This window comes from Scleropages formosus, chromosome 22, assembly GCF_900964775.1.
Source record: "Scleropages formosus chromosome 22, fSclFor1.1, whole genome shotgun sequence".
Classification (NCBI taxonomy): domain Eukaryota; kingdom Metazoa; phylum Chordata; class Actinopteri; order Osteoglossiformes; family Osteoglossidae; genus Scleropages; species Scleropages formosus.
Window position 1 is genome coordinate 5,890,580 of NC_041827.1, and position 10,593 is coordinate 5,901,172.

A 10,593-nucleotide genomic window follows, 5' to 3' on the forward strand; every position below is an offset into this window, starting at 1 on the left:
GGAGTGGTGTCCCCTCCTGGGTGTGTCCCCTCCCCCCCTCCAATGTTGCACCCTGTGTTGCTGGGCGTCTGTGTGTGTGTGTGTTTTCATTCATGTCTTAGTTACGTATGGATTCGCGCATCAGATGCCGCCATGTGCGGAAGAAGGGGTAAACTAAGGAGACGACATGCGTTAACAGCTCGGAGGCAATGCGGGGCTGCGCTAATGGAAGGCCAAGCGGGAGAGGGGAGGATTTCCAGTGCCCTGGAGACACAAGCTGTAGTGCAGGGCAGGTAAAAGGAGCCCTTCTTATCACGCTGACATAATTGTGAAAAAGAGGAAATGCCGTATACTTTATTTACATCATTAAAATCACAAAACCAGCGGGAGGTCATCGCTCTTTAGGATGGACTTCAGAAATTGCAGGGGGTCCTGAGAATAAAGACCTTTTCTCTTTCCAGCTGCTTTTTTAAAATTTAAACTCTTTGGTTTGGTAAGTGACATAATGTAGATCATTTCATCGGTGACTTTTCCTTGCGCTCCACCAGATTAACTGCCGGTGAGGCAAAGGAACTGCACCAAATGTCATCTGAAGCGAAATAATCCAAAACATAAATAAAGATTAGGTAAGGTAATCCCACAAAAATACCTACAAAAGGAGGTATTGGTAACACTGTAAAGGGCTGTTTGGGTATAGGTTTGAATCCACCTCAGTCTGTGTGGAGTTGTACATGTTCTCTCTGTGTGTGTGTGTGGGTGTGGGTTTCCTCTGGACGCTCTGGTTGCCTCCCACAAAAACATGTTTCATCTGAACCGGTGGCTCTAAGTGGCCTGTAGCGTGTGAACACGTGTTTGTGAAGCTACTTTGAGGTGGATTGGTACCCCGCCCAGGGTGTACCCCTCCCAGCCCAGCACCCGGGGATTCCAGGATAGGTTCCTGACAGCGGCGACTCTCATAAGGACAAGTAGTGAAAATGACTGAGGGAGAAAAGATATTTTATGAAATGAACACTGGCGAACAGAACCTAACTGCGCGTGTGAGAGGCAGGTCTCCTCACCTAGTTTGTCGGCATTCTGAGCAGTAAAACGGCATTTCTAAAGCAGCGCTGAAAGTGCCATTTTGCCATCGGCGACGTCCCTGCCGATGATGAAGAAATGTGCTGTAAGTTAAAAATTCCTGTTGTTAGACTTGGTATATCACTGTAACAGAGACCATTGCTTAATTGTCTGTAAAAATTGGCACAGTGGGACAGCAAGTAGCGCTGCTGTCTCACAGCTCCTGAGTGATACGAGAGGACGCGGGTTCGATCCCCACCGTATGGAGTTTGCGTGTTCTCCCTGTGTCTGTGTGGTTTTCCTCCGGGTGCTCTGGTTTCCTCCCAAAGACATGCTGTTCAGGTTCACCCCTAGTCTGTGAGTGACAGAGAGAGAGTGTATTCCACTGATGTACGGACGAGTGACCCACCGTAAGTAGTGTATCTAGCAGTGTAAGTCTTCCGGGTGCTCTGGTTTCCTCCCACACTCCAAAGAGACGTGCTGTTCAGGTTCACCCATAGTGTGTGAGTGACAGACAGAGTGAGTGTGTTCCACTGATGTATGGATGAGCGACCCAGTGTAAGTAGTGTATCTAGCAGTGTAAGTCACCATGGTGAATAAGGTGTGTCGGCTAGTAACACTACATGGAGTTCATGGGAAGTCGCTTTGGAAAAAGATGTTTGCTAAATGAAGTAATGCAAATTTTAAATACCTGCTTTACCGTACGTCCTCAGACTGTTGCCATAACTGTGCCCAGTCATCATTTGCTCTTGAACTCTGCGGTGCGGCAGACCGAGAGATGGTGCTGGCAGCGGTTCTGTTATCCAGCCTCAATAAGTCCACTGCCGCTTGTGTGTATTCCCACTCGTTGTGTTCAAACGCTTCCATTATCGCTCTTCGTCAAATTGGTTCAATTTGTAGAGATGTAACATTCTGATGCAAGTGGCAGAAACGGAGTCCCCTCCCGCTATTCGGAAACAGGCAGCATTTAATTTCTTCGTAAAACTGCTGCTTCAATAGATATTAGCGAACGACACCGGCTGCTGCTGCTGCTGCTGCTCTCTCGGACCGTCTTCGCGACCGGAAGCCACCAAACTGGAGGTTTCCGTGACTTTTCGGAACGTGAATTTGCCGCAGATCAGACGGGCTCCACGGGGAAAACGCTGTCGCCGTTGATGCTCGGATGGAGAACGGGCCTCCGCCTCGCTAAGTGTTCTGTCACCGAGCCATCTGTTGGCGGTGGACAGGCTGTCACAGCGCTGTGTGTCGCGTCCAAGAGCCTGCCAGAAGGTGCTGTCTTCTATCAGGCTGTCATTTCGCTGCATCTGCTGGGTTGCATGTCTACGTCCAATCGCTCTCACACACACACACACACACACATTTTCAGAACCGCTTGTCCCATACGGGGTGACGGGGAACCGGAGCCTACCCGGTAATACAGGGCGTAAGGCCGGAGGGGGAGGGGACACACCCAGGACGGGACGCCAGTCCGTCGCAAGGCACCCCAAGCGGGACTCGAACCCCAGACCCACCGGAGAGCATGACCCGGTCCAACCCGCTGCGCCCCCCTACATCCAATCATTCCCCCGAATTATGTTTCCAAAGTGAAATATCGCTTTACCGACGTATCCTTAAAGCAAGTGCACTTGATATGGTGGCGGTGACAAAACTACTGTGCTGTGCGCCCCTCATTAATTGCACCCCTGCTGGCATGAACAGAGGGACAGTGTATGAGAAATCGCGCAAATGATGTGTGTGTTCTGTTGTCTCAGCAGCTGGGAGTTCGTTTCTTTGCATGCGGTCGCACGGTGGGGTCGCGGCACCTGAAGGCAGGGCGTCGCGACGTTGCCCAAGACGCACGTTTTTATCAACCCGGGACACTGTCTTCCGTGTTTGTGTGCTTCGCTGAAAATTTAGCAGTAAAACTCACGATTCTGACAAGGCTGGAACATCGAAACGATGTGTTTCTAAAGCATTTTCACGCTCCCGTCTACATATGACAAAGAGCATGTATTTCATGTGTATGACGAGTGCTCGTGGTCTGTGTGCTTTGTGACAAGTATACATGAATGCCCTTTTTTGGCCCCAACTCTCACATTTATTTATTTAGCAGATGCTTTTTTCCAAAGCAACTTCCAATGAACTCTATGTGGTGTTATGAGCCGACACACCTTATTCACCATGGTTACTTACACTGCTAGATACACTACTTAACACTGGGTTACTCATCCATACATCAGTGGAACACACACTTTCTGTCACTCACGCACTATGGGGAACCTGGACAGTATGTCTTTGGACTGTGGGAGGAAACCAGAGCACCCAGAAGCCTTACACTGCTAGATACACTACTTACACTGGGTTACTCAACCATACATCAGTGGAACACACTCTCTCTGTCACTCACACACTACAGGGGAACCTGAACAGCATGTCTTTGGACTGTGTGTGAGAGGAAACCAGAGCACCCAGAGGAAACTCACACAGACACAGGCAGAACGTGCAAACTCCACACAGACCGAGTGGGGATCGAACCCACGTCCTCTCGCACCACCCATGCACCGTGAGACAGCAGCAATAACCACTGTGCCACCCCGTTGTGTACATTCTGTACATACGCAGTGTAGCATAGAGAGAAACGTAACTGAGCTTCTGCTTCAAGCGGCTGTTGATGTGCGTTGAACATAAAGTCTAATAAAGCTGTGAAAATTGCTAATGAATTATTATGAGCAGCATCCAGATACATGCAATTATGGATGCGAAACGAATCACACGTAACACGATGACATTCACTTCGGAAACACCGCAGGGCGCTTTTGAGATCAAGCAGTGTGGTGTAACAGCTCTTCTAAACACGCCTGGCCAAGACTGGCCGCATGGATCGCTATTAACACAAAGACACCGACGAAGCTGCTTCGGCGGTATTGGTTCGACGCAAATGCGTTCACATGTTTTTAACGCAGATCTGTGCGGTACGAGAGAAATTTCATTCACGCGGCAGCTTCCCGATGACAGGGAAGTACGACTCACCCGGTTGGCTTTTGATTGTAAAACCAGACTAATGACCAAAAAGTTGCACGTTCGTTTGTGCGTTTTCCACGCAAGGAGAAGATCTGCCCCCGTTTCACCACCTGGCATCCGCCGCTGTGTTTGCAGCTGCTCCGAGGGCAGGAGAACAGCTCACGCGAGTCTTTGAAAGGGCTCGATTTCTTTCTGTTCCACAAAGTTGGGGCTGCCAGGCTCCCTTCATGATGTGTTGGGGGGGGGGGGTTTCGACAGTTTTTATTTATAACCTGGGTCTGGATTTCGGGTTTTGGGGTCTTCCCCTTCTTTCTACTTCTCCGGACCATCTTCTCGAGTTCTTGTTGTTTTCATAATATGACTATACACAGGAGAGAAATGCACATTGTCTGAACCGCTTGTCCCATACGGGGTTGCGGGGAGCCTAACCCTAACCCAGCAACACAGGGCGCAAAGCTGGAGAGGGAGGGGACACACCCAGGATGGGACGCCAGTCCATCACAAGGCACTCCAAGCGGGACTCGAACCCCAGACCCGCCGGAGAGCAGGATCCGGTCCAATCCACCGCACCACCACGCCCCCCGTAAGAAGCAAAATACACACTTTCTGAACCGCTTGTCCCATACGGGGTCACGGGGAACCGGAGCCTACCCGGCAACACAGGGCGTAAGGCCGGAGGGGGAGGGGACACACCCAGGACGGGACGCCAGTCCGTCGCAAGGCACCCCAAGTGGGACTCGAACCGCAGACCCACTGAAGAGCAGGACCCGGCCCAACCCTTCTCAATTGTATATCATTATAAATACGAGCTGGTACAATAGGTACAAATATTTGCAGCATGGCAGGGGGCACGGTGGCGCAGTGGGTTGAACCACGGTCCTGCTCTCCGGTGGGTCTGGGGTTCGAGTCCCGCTTGGGGTGCCTTGCGACGGACTGGCGTCCCGTTCTGAGTGTGTCCCCTCCCCCTCCGGCCTTGCGCCCTGTGTTGCCGGGTAGGCTCCGGTTTCGCCTGTGACCCCGTATGGGACAAGTGGTTCAGAAAATGTGTGTGTGTGTGTGTGTGTGTGTGTGTGTGTATTTGCAGCATTCTTAATTTCCTTTTTCTAAGAAACTACTTCATAACAGTGTGGTGTAAAGAGGAATGTTAGTTTCCACGCCCCCCCCCCAACAGACTTGAAGAGCAAGACGTTAGGACTGGAAACACAGCTGACTGCAATCACACACATTGAATCACGTCCTCATGTGTGCTGCGTGGCTCCGGGGATCCCTGGCTAGAGGTTCGAGTTGATTCACCGTGTCACATCCTTATCGGTGGGTATATTTAGGTGTGCTTGCTTTTATAAGGGGGTGCGGTGAGTTTGGTCAGGTCCTGTTCTCCGGTGGGTCTGGGGTTCGAGTCCCGCTTGGGGCGCCTTGCGATGGACTGGCGTCCCGTCCTGGGTGCGTCCCCTCCCCCCTCCAGCCCTGCACCCTATTTTTTCAGCTGGTATGCGTGTATGTTGTCGATGCTGCATGTGTGGAGACAGCAGTGTTAGTTCACTGCAAGTGAACATGTGGCAAAGACAGGGAGTTTCAAAGAGGAGCAGTCAGAATAAGTAGAATAAAGACACAGGGGTATCACAGTGTCTTTTATAACGTATCGTCCTTGTAGGACAAACTAATGACAGTAAATGACAGAAAAACAGCCCATATGGAGACGTTGAAATATGTTTGCGGTGCAGGATGTGTGTGTGTGTGTGTGTGTGTGGGTGAGTGTGTGGGAGGGTAGTGGATGTGAGAGATGGCTGTTGAGGATAAAATGAGAAGGAAAAATAAGTGTTTTTCTCTGTTTCGTTATGATTTTTTTTTTACATTTAAAAGCTATAAGTGATGATTATTTTTTGCTTTTCCGTGCACTGAAATGCAGAAGGGCTGAGGAAATAAAAGCGGTGTGTGCATTAATTCAGGCTTACCGCTCAAAACGCGAACATCGACGTGTTCTGTTACCTGGTCCCGGCAGCAGGACGACAGGTTGTTGGGGGGCGACCGTGGGATGGGTGGTACCAATGCGGTGGTGGGGGTCGCTACCCGCCCTGCTGTGCGTGAACGCACCCCGGCTGATGCAGCGAATGGGAAGAGGGTTAAAGCCTGCGGAGGCAGTGAGCGGGGGGGGGGCAGGACGCCGATGAGTAAATGAGGTTCACGTAGGTAGGAACCGTTTTGCAATTGCTGAAATTAGTAGAGTGTGTTTTCTTGCACCGCAGACTTCCCATCCAAAGATGTTTTCTTTCCCTGCCTATATGAACCCATACTGCAACGATGGGCCTAGGTAGGGAGGATGGACGGAGGATGTTTTCTGCCAAAAACCCGCTTTTTTTAAACGTGGAAGAAAAGGGTGCATTAAGCAAAAACCAATGGGAATATTGCTCTTTCGGCACGAGGACTCCTAATTCCTTCAGCGCAAGCGGATCCCTCAAGTTGGCCTTACGAAGCAAGTCTAGTACTTCCCCCACTACTGGTGCAGAATCCCTGTTAAAGCCCAAAATACCAAATTACTACAGGACACAGGACGGGGGCCACGTAACACCGTCCCATACAACAGCTTATGGAAATATACAGCCGTGGGCTCGTTGTTCAGTATAAATGCATTGTTGCCCATTAGTATGCGGTCGTTTTGCTCCAACAAGAGGCATTTTATTTGCTGCCTGCGGTGTCTTTTACGCTGCGGAGGATGCCAACATCACGCTTTTTCCGGAAGAAAACCATTAAGTATTATTTTCCAATTCCCACATCCTATCACACGGACAGTTCCAAGCAATCAGAACTCTTGACTAGAATAGATTCGATACTTTCATCATTATTATTATTATTATTATGATTTGAATGAATGAATGAACTGAACAGAAATGAATTAACAATAATTCATTTAGCTGAGACTTTTCTCCAAGTCAACTTTAAGCTTCTTACAATGATTCTGCCAGTTATACAGCAAGTTATTTTTCCCTTTATCAGCTGATAGCAAAGGAAAGGCAAGGAAAGTAAGTGAAAATTGCAGAGGGAGGCAGATTAAATAGCGCGATGGCGTCTGCCGCGTAGCTGCCTCGAACGGTTAAGCGGTCGTCTCTCCGGTCAGCGGCGCTACCGTCCTTTGCGGAAGTTCGCTGGATTTTGGAAGCCGATGTCTGTTGCGATAGAGGAGGGATCAAGTCATACAAGGGCTTCCGGAACGTGGAAGCGAATCTGTCCCCCGTCAGCCTCCCGTCGATTCCGCTCCCCACTTTCGAATTTCCTTCGGCCCGCAGCCTGATATCCGAGGTCAGACATCGTGGGCCTTCGCGCTCTGCCGTGAATACAGTATGCGCATCCCAAATTACTAAAAGCTGTAATGTTCCCAGCAGATGTGAATTCTCTTTCCAGGAATTTCGCTCCCTCACCGAAGCGCTGACGAAACGCTTGTCGGAACCGAAGGAGGCGGAGGTGACATGCCGCGCGCGCATATGTATAACGCTGCAAAGCGTCTTGTTTCAGACTCGCCCGAAACACGCGGCAAGACTGCCGAGGAGGAGACGGCGAGTGAGACGTTAGAGCGTCCGCGTGAATCGCTGCAGCCGCGCACCACTATTGTGTAGGTGATGTAAGTACCTTGGCAGCATTTAATTGCCTGTCATGCCCACAAAGCCTATTGAATAATAAACTTGGAGGGAAACGGCGGAGAAGCGGGAGGGAGGAAGGGATCCCCCCGTTCTCAGCCGTCTCAATCCTGCGTTACGGCATCCAGCACCAGGGAGCTCAGGGAGGAGCGAGAGACAAAGAGGAGGGAGAGAGACAGACGGGAGGTGGAAAACGGCAAGTCTGCAAATCTGCTCCTCGATTCTGACGGCGGGGTGGGGGTGGGGGGGTTATGGTACGGGTATGGTGATGGAGCGCGACCTCGAGCGACCGGCAGCGACCGTGTCCGGGCCTTGATGCGAGGTTTCCGTCAGTGTCATCGTACGGCTACGGGCACCTCTGTTCGTTCCCGGATCACTCCTTTTGAACATCTCGTCGTGTTCTGATGTGAAATATTCACCCTTTTCGCCGTCACTAGACCGGCCCGTTCGAACGAATTACACTCACGTTTTACATTTATTCATTTAGCAGACGCTTTTCTCCAAAGTGACGTACGTCTCATAGAAAACTCAAGGTGCTCATTACATTAGGAGAAAGAGAGACTTAGATACAGATGTGTGATTCTCATGTGCACTTTGTTTCTTTCCACCATACGAACCGATGTTCATCGCGCAAGTAGGGTGGCACAGTGAATAGTGCTGCTGTCTTGCAGTGCCTTGGTGGTGTGAGAGGGCATGGCTTTGATCCCCACTCAGTCTGCGTGGAGTTCACACGTTCTCCCTGTGTCTGCGTGGGTTTCCTCTGGGTGCTCTGGTTTCCTCCCACACTCCAAAGACATGTTGTTCAGGTTCGCCACAGTTTGTGAGTAACAAAGAGAGTGTATTCCACTGAAGTATGGATGAGTGACCCATGGTAAGTAGTGTATCTAGCAGTGTAAATCACCATGGTGAATAAGGTATGCGGCCTGATAACACTACATAGAGTTGATTGGAAGTTGCTTTGGAAAAAAGGGTCTGCTAAATAAATAAATGTAAATAGCTGCATAGAACTGAATATCAATGATTCCTGATCACCTCCCTATTTTTTTTTTTTTTTTGGAGATACATACAAACATTAGTATAGTATTAGGTTTTTTATTCCATATCAAGACAGGTTTTCTTGCTTCAACTTCATGATGCTGTGACCCCCCCAGTTCGGAAAAGAAAAGCAGTCCACGAACGCGAGCGAACGAATCCGGTTACTTCGCCGCCGGCTGCCGATCTCCGTCAGCGGTCCCCTCGCAGTACGTTGCCTTCATCTCGGACGCCGCCCCCAGACAAAAAGAGCCAAAGAGGCCGAGAGCGAATCTCATTAATCCCTTTGCAACGCATTTCCCGCCCTCCCCTTAAGGCTCAGCCTTAATTGAATCATCCCTGAATCACAATTTAATCCGCGCTCTTTGGATCCCTACTAAGGCGGAGAGGCTAAATCCCCGGCCTGCCTGCCTACCCGTCTGAAGCCGTAACGCGCATCGTTTTCCGTGTAAGGACCGGCAGTCTAGCGCGTTCCAAGAATCCCAAAGAGCGGGATCTCGGAAAACGGATACGATCGTGCATATTGCACTCGCGGCCCCCCGTATTCCAGATCGATGAAACACTGCTACGCAAGATGTCCATTTGCTCTACAAGTTGGTCCTTTAGCCCGCAGTGTTTCCACCACGAATGTAACATTAGTTCTTGGTGGATCCCTTGCCCGATGACCTTAATAAACACCCGGAATTTACGAGGTGCACTTGAGCAGTAAATCGAATTGAGCCGAGGCATTGCTCCATCGGCTGCTCCTCGGTCTCCATTTTGCCCCTCCCTTTCTCACCCCCCTACAGCTGTCACCTTCTGCTGTAATCTACACGCCGCCCACCTCCCCACAATCCCCTCTCCCAAGGTCTCCTTCACACTAATCTTTTCGTTTGTCTTCCCGCTCCGCTGCCTCTTATCTGCGCTCCTCCTCCCGTGGACCCCCTCGTACCCTTCACCTGCTAAAGCATCGCACCAGCATTCTTCCCATCCCCGGTTCCGGGAACTACCAAGATCCCAGCAAAAAAAAAAAAAGGGAGGAGGAAATCCAAAGAACCCGAGGAGCACCCGCCAGCCTTGCCTCTTGAAACTCGTCGAAATAAAAATCCTACAAAAGTCCACCGACCCCTGCAGTCGTGCCTTTCCAGACGCGTGGCCTCGTCTCCATTTCTCCACCTTCACTTCTCCGACAGTCCGTCTTCCGTTCTCCCGCTAACCAGCCACCTGTCCCGCGAATTCCCACCGCCTCGCCGCTCCTCCAGGCACTTTCTCGTCATCCCCGTTCGTCTCCGTCCTCGTCGACAGCTCTGTATCTCCCAGCTCTGTTCCCACTGTGTTTAGAGGCAGGAGGGAAATGAAACCCTTCTTCAAGAACCTCAGACTTGATTCTTCCAGTGCTCTACGTTGCAACCTTTAGCCACCTTTCAACCTTTTATCCCCAATAAGCTCTAATGACACAGAGTAAATAGTGTCACTAAATAGCCTCTTTGGGCCCACCTCCCTGGCCTGCTCTAGTGTCCACCAGTGTCTAGTTCACAACCGTTGGCCTGCTCTCCATCTCCCCGCACCTCCCGCACCCCCCGCGTCAAGGACGCTGCCCGTGAAAGACACCCATCCTTCACTCCTTCACCGCCCTAAATGAACACTTGCCCTTTCTGACTTCATTCGTCTCGAAAACTATAAGCTCCCCTCCTTTTCCTCAGGAGCTCCCAACCAAAACTAGCCACTCCAGGGAGATCCGCACATGTCAAGACATCACATACCGCGGTAATAGAATTTTAAATTGGGGTGAGATTTGTGAAGCAAGGCATTCCCACCAGTGTGTGTTTCATTTAATTAAATCTGATTTCATAACTCCGCCGTTGTGTAGGCCTCCGTCGCAGACCTTTCTTCCCTACGTCGCTGCCTTAATTTAAAT